The sequence below is a fragment of the Pleurodeles waltl genome, chromosome 12 (genome assembly GCF_031143425.1).
Source record: "Pleurodeles waltl isolate 20211129_DDA chromosome 12, aPleWal1.hap1.20221129, whole genome shotgun sequence".
Taxonomy (NCBI): domain Eukaryota; kingdom Metazoa; phylum Chordata; class Amphibia; order Caudata; family Salamandridae; genus Pleurodeles; species Pleurodeles waltl.
Window position 1 is genome coordinate 6,688,659 of NC_090451.1, and position 6,526 is coordinate 6,695,184.

General features: G+C 43.5%; 1 non-coding gene across 1 annotated transcript; it reads right to left on the reverse strand.

Annotated features, from left to right (window-relative positions):
• Window positions 1-5,948: 5,948 nt before the first annotated feature.
• Window positions 5,949-6,022, reverse strand: TRNAI-AAU (transfer RNA isoleucine (anticodon AAU)). Its single transcript has one exon. It is a non-coding gene; the product is annotated as a tRNA-Ile (tRNA).
• Between the last annotated feature and the right edge of the window lie 504 nt (window positions 6,023-6,526).

The window sequence follows — 6,526 nt, forward strand, 5'->3', positions numbered from 1 at the left end:
TTCTGGATCTCTTTTCAAACAAGGACAATGCTCATCTTTGTCGATTCTGATCCAGGCTTCCGGAACAAGGAGCCTAGGTAGTGGACGTATTGGTGATAAAGTGGCTGAGAAGTCTCCTTCATACATTCCCCCACTTTTTATTGATCCAGATGGTTCTCTTCAAGTCTCAGCAGGGGGGAGGGAACTTTATTCTTGTGGGCCCTTATTGGCCAGAGATGTCATGGTTTCCTCTTCTGAACCCCTCGCTCTTCTACCTCCTTGAGTACTGCTCAAGTGTGTCTCTGTCAGAACGTCGTCCCTGACCTTCTTGCTCCAACTCACTCTATCGCTTTGGAGGTTGAGAAGTCTGGACTGCTAGCAAAGGGTCTTTCCTCTTCCTTAGTGGAGTTAATTCAGCACTCCAGCAGGCCTTCTACTTCGAAGTCTTACTCAAAGAACTGGAAGTCTTTTGAGACGTGATGTTCTGCTCATGATCTTTTGGCACCTACCTGTAGTTTGTCTGCTATTTTGCATTTTCTTCTGAATGGGTTTCACTTGAATCTCTTTCCACTCTGAAAGCTCATTGCTTTGCGATAAAGGTTTTTAGGGACTTTTCTGTACCTTCGTCGATGTTACAATCTTTGGTGTCTAGACTGTTCTGATCTTTTGTCAATTGTAAGACCAGTTGAAAAATCCCTTTTCTCCAACTCAGAATCTTCCTACTCTTTTATAGGCTTTGCAATTTTATCTCTTTGAGGATCTGGATACTGTAGACATAAAGATTGTTTCCTATAAAGTTATTTTCCTATTTCCTATCACCTTGCTGAGAACAATTGGGGAGCTGGGAGCCTTAAAATGCTGTCCTCTCTTCATTTGATACTTTGGAAGATGGGGTAACTTTGAGGCCTAGCCTTACCTTTGCTGCAAAGGTTAAGTCTATTTTTGATAGATCTTAGGAAATAATTCTTCCTTCTTTCATTCCCTCTCCTTCCTCTCCGGAGGAATATTTTCTGAATACACTTGATGTTTAAAGAGCTCTTTTCATTCATGTTACCAGGCCTCTGCAGTTCAGGAAAACCGACTCCTTGTTTGTGACTTTTGGACAGCCTGGAAAAGACAAGAAGGTGACTTTTATGACTCTGAGTAGGTGGATTAAGTTGTCAATTGTTCTGGCTTTGCAAGGCTTTTTAGAATATCTTCCAGTTCAGGGATGGTCTACGAGAGGAATGGCCACCTCCTGGGTTGAATTCCAGTGAGTAACAATCTAGGAAATTCCTAGGGTGGCTACTTGGTCCTCAGAGCATACATTTGTCAAGCATTATGGCTTAATAATTTTTCTGTTTTGCATTTGAGTACCAATGTTTTGAACTCTGCATTACCCTTAGTCCATCTTGTCTTTGTCACAAACATTACATCCTGCCCACCTTCCCATCAGTCCTTTGGCAAGGGCTTGGCACCCAGGTTGGGTGCATGGGGCTAGCATTTAAGGATCCTCCTGTTCTTTCTTCCTGTTGGAAGGTGACATCACCTTACTTTGTAATGACTGTCACAAGGACGCAATGGACTAAGGCTAATGAAGATTACCAATAAGTAACCAACGCATCACCACTCTTTCTGAATGTGCGTGGCTCATTCCGCAGGACTAGTTCTTTGTATGATTCCTGGATTTTCAGAAGCCCTTTGATGGCAGCACCCCCACACTGAAAATTGTTTCAGCACCACTGTACAAGGGTCAGTTGTCATGCTCATCTGCGGCGTAAATTTGCATTGAAGTAGTCTAACTCCCCAGGCCTTGTCTTTTGCTCAATTTGCCTTTGTGAGTTTTCTCTCAATCACTGTCGACTTCCTTTGATCTTTCTTTCTTCTTTCACTTCACCTTCGCCTTCAGTGTATCTTTCGGCCCTCTTAAGAGACACACCCCCTTGTAGCCACTTCTATACTTCTGTCACCTAATTATTTTCCTATCCTTTCCCCTGTAACGTTGCTGATCCTAGCTATAGCATCACTATCCAGAATCTGTTCACCTGAGTTCTGTTCCTCTTATCCCCACTCATCTCATAATCAGCTCTTGGTCTCCCTCCACCTCTCACGAGACATAGTCTGAGGCAGTGTCTCCATCTTGGAGAGACAATCCCTTGCACTTGTGTTGTTCTACTGGCGCTGCCGGCTTGAGCTTTGGTCAGCAGTGGCAAAAGAAGGACTAATGGAAAGTGAACGTATACTGGAGCAACAGAGTGTATGGATTTATAAGAGCTTGATTAAATGAGAAAAAAAGAGTTTAGTTGAGAGAAAAAATGCAACCTGGCCCGTACAGGGATCAAACCCACGACCTTGGCGTTATTAGCACCACCCTCCAACCAACTGAGCTAACCGGCCATGAGTACTAAAGATATCCTTTGTCCATGTAATGCAGATAGATAGAAGAGTTGGTCTCACTATCGCAATTCCTTCATACTTTTCTCCTTCCGCCCCCTGTCTGGATTACAATAACAAGAGCTGTGGAGTGCTGCACGCCAGCCTCAGTGCCTCTTCTTTCACTCAATCTCACTGTGTGCTGTGATATCTTTGTAACATCGCTTGTTGCCGGAAAAAAAGGAAAGGAGGGATAGTATTTTTATTCTTTTACAACAAAACCCAAAATGCATTGGCTTGCTTGCTCATTAAGTTTACAAGGCCAGCTGCTTTTGAGATATTATAATTATAGTGGTTATTCGGCGTTGGAGGTAAGAGAGTTTTTTTTAGGTCTGGCCGTTCCTTCTGCTTCAAATTACTTGAGCTCATGTCAACAAAGTAACAACAAAACATAGCCAACGGTTCGTTGCTCAAGCCTTCCCTACTGCGCCTTCCCATGTCTCTCCTGCCGACCACAGTGCAGGAAATCTGAGTTTGCATTTGCGCGAAGAGACGTACAACACAAGGAGGCGCGCTTTTGTGCGCCGGGCACCACCAGGCCTGTGCATTCCTCACTGTCGTCAGATCAGTTTACTCAGCAGAGCATGACGCTGCAATTGGTTAGTAGGGCAGGCCTGGCCAGAATAGTATATTTGGGGTCATGTATTTGATTGCATTTTTAAAACAGTAACAGAACTTAACTGCAATGTTTAAATAGGTCTAGACATATTTAAACAGTGTCAATTTAATAGAAGAATTGTGGACAATTCAGAGGGGAGGCACCACTGTTTTTTTTTCCCATTGGGTGGATGAGGCATTAAAGAGTTTGAAGACCACTGGTCTAAGTGGACACTAATACACCTGGATGCTCCTGAATTCCTCGCAACAGATGCCAGCAAACCTGGCTGGAGAGCTACTGTGTTGGACTGATCCTGTCGATTCAAGTGGTCTTTCCTAGAGAGTCAGAGGTCATGGAAATAGATGGAGTTGATGGTAATCTTCAGGGCTTTGAAGTTTTCCCATCATCATCTGTCTCAAAAAAATGTGCTAGTAAAGACAGAGAATAAGGTAGCTGTCTTTTACATTAACCAACAGTGAAGCATGCATTCAAAATCCCTCAATGCAATAGCAGAACAATTGGGTTATTGGGCAGAGATCAACCTGTTGCACACGTCGGCAGTACACATCAAGGGCACCGACAATGTGATGGCAGACAGCTGGAGGTTTCCAAATTTGCTGGAGTTGACGTTATCCAGGTCGTTGTTTTGACAGATATGCCGTGCGTTTGTGAAACCCTTTCTGGATCTCTTTTCAAACAAGGACAATGCTCATCTTTGTCGATTCTGATCCAGGCTTCCGGAACAAGGAGCCTAGGTAGTGGACGTATTGGTGATAAAGTGGCTGAGAAGTCTCCTTTATACATTCCCCCACTTTTTATTGATCCAGATGGTTCTCTTCAAGTCTCAGCAGGGGCGAGGGAACTTTATTCTTGTGGGCCCTTATTGGCCAGAGATGTCATGGTTTCCTCTTCTGAACCCCTGGCTCTTCTACCTCCTTGGGTACTGCTCAAGTGTGTCTCTCTCAGAACGTCATCCCTGACCTTCTTGCTCCAACTCACTCTATCGCTTTGGAGGTTGAGAAGTCTGGACTGCTAGCAAAGGGTCTTTCCTCTTCCTTAGTGGAGTTAATTCAGCACTCCAGCAGGCCCTCTACTTCGAAGTCTTACTCAAAGAACTGGAAGTCTTTTGAGACGTGATGTTCTGCTCATGATCTTTTGGCACCTACCTGTAGTTTGTCTGCTATTTTGCATTTTCTTCTGAATGGGTTTCACTTGAATCTCTTTCCACACTGAAAGCTCATTGCTTTGCGATAAAGGTTTTTAGGGACTTTTCTGTACCTTCGAAGATGTTACAATCTTTGGTGTGTAGACTGTTCTGATATTTTGTCAATTGTAAGAACAGTTGAAACATCCCTTTTCTCCAACTCAGAATCTTCCTACTCTTTTATAGGCTTTGCAATTTTATCTCTTTGAGGATCTGGATTCTGTAGACATAAAGATTGTTTCCTATAAAGTTATTTTCCTATTTCCTATCACCTTGCTGAGAACAATTGGGGAGCTGGGAGCCTTAAAATGCTGTCCTCTCTTCATTTGATACTTTGGAAGATGGGGTAACTTTAAGGCCAAGCCTTACCTTTGCTGCAAAGTTTAAGTCTATTTTTGATAGATCTTAGGAAATAATTCTTCCTTCTTTCATTCTCTCTCCTTCCTCTCCGGAGGAATATTTTCTGAATACACTTGATGTTTAAAGAGCTCTTTTCATTTATGTCACCAGGCCTCTGCAGTTCAGGAAAACCGACTCCTTGTTTGTGACTTTTGGACAGCCTGGAAAAGACAAGAAGGTGACTTTTATGACTCTGAGTAGGTGGATTAAGTTGTCAATTTTTCTGCCTTTGCAAGGCTTTTTAGAATATCTTCCAGTTCAGGGATGGTCTACGAGAGGAATGGCCACCTCCTGGGTTGAATTCCAGTGAGTAACAATCTAGGAAATTCCTAGGGTGGCTACTTGGTCCTCAGAGCATACATTTGTCAAGCATTATGGCTTAATAATTTTTCTGTTTTGCATTTGAGTACCAATGTTTTGAACTCTGCATTACCCTTAGTCCATCTTGTCTTTGTCACAAACATTACATCCTGCCCACCTTCCCATCAGTCCTTTGGCAAGGGCTTGGCACCCAGGTTGGGTGCATGGGGCTAGCATTTAAGGATCCTCCTGTTCTTTCTTCCTGTTGGAAGGTGACATCACCTTACTTTGTAATGACTGTCACAAGGACGCAATGGACTAAGGCTAATGAAGATTACCAATAAGTAACCAACGCATCACCACTCTTTCTGAATGTGCGTGGCTCATTCCGCAGGACTAGTTCTTTGTATGATTCCTGGATTTTCAGAAGCCCTTTGATGGCAGCACCCCCACACTGAAAATTGTTTCAGCACCACTGTACAAGGGTCAGTTGTCATGCTCATCTGCGGCGTAAATTTGCATTGAAGTAGTCTAACTCCCCAGGCCTTGTCTTTTGCTCAATTTGCCTTTGTTAGTTTTCTCTCAATCACTGTCGACTTCCTTTGATCTTTCTTTCTTCTTTCACTTCACCTTCGGCTTCAGTGTATCTTTCGGCCTTCTTAAGAGACACACCCCCTTGTAGCCACTTCTATACTTCTGTCACCTAATTATTTTCCTATCCTTTCCCCTGTAACGTTGCTGATCCTAGCTATAGCATCACTATCCAGAATCTGTTCACCTGAGTTATGTTCCTCTTATCCCCACGCATCTAATAATCAGCTCTTGGTCTCCCTCCACCTCTCACGAGACATAGTCTGAGGCAGTGTCTCCATCTTGGAGAGACAATCCCTTGCACTTGTGTTGTTCTACTGGCGCTGCCGGCTTGAGGTTTGGTCAGCAGTGGCAAAAGAAGGACTAATGGAAAGTGAACGTATACTGGAGCAACAGAGTGTATGGATTTATAAGAGCTTGATTAAATGAGAAAAAAAGAGTTTAGTTGAGAGAAAAAATGCAACATGGCCCGTACGGGGATCAAACCCACGACCTTGGCGTTATTAGCACCACGCTCTAACCAACTGAGCTAACCAGCCATGAGTACTAAAGATATCCTTTTTCCATGTACTGCAGATAGACAGAAGAGTTGGTCTCACTATCGCAATTCCTTCATACTTTTCTCCTTCCGCCCCCTGTCTGGATTACAATAACAAGAGCTATGGAGTGCTGCACGCCAGCCTCAGTGCCTCTTCTTTCACTCAATCTCACTGTGTGCTGTGATATCTTTGTAACATCGCTTGTTGCCGGAAAAAAAGGAAAGGAGGGATAGTATTTTTATTCTTTTACAACAAAACCCAAAATGCATCGGCTTGCTTGCTCATTAAGTTTACAAGGCCAGCTGCTTTTGAGATATTATAATTATAGTGGTTATTCGGCGTTGGAGGTAAGAGAGTTTTTTTTAGGTCTGGCCGTTCCTTCTGCTTCAAATTACTTGAGCTCATGTCAACAAAGTAACAACAAAACGTAGCCAACGGTTCGTTGCTCAAGCCTTCCCTACTGCGCCTTCCCATGTCTCTCCTGCCGACCACAGTGCAGGAAAT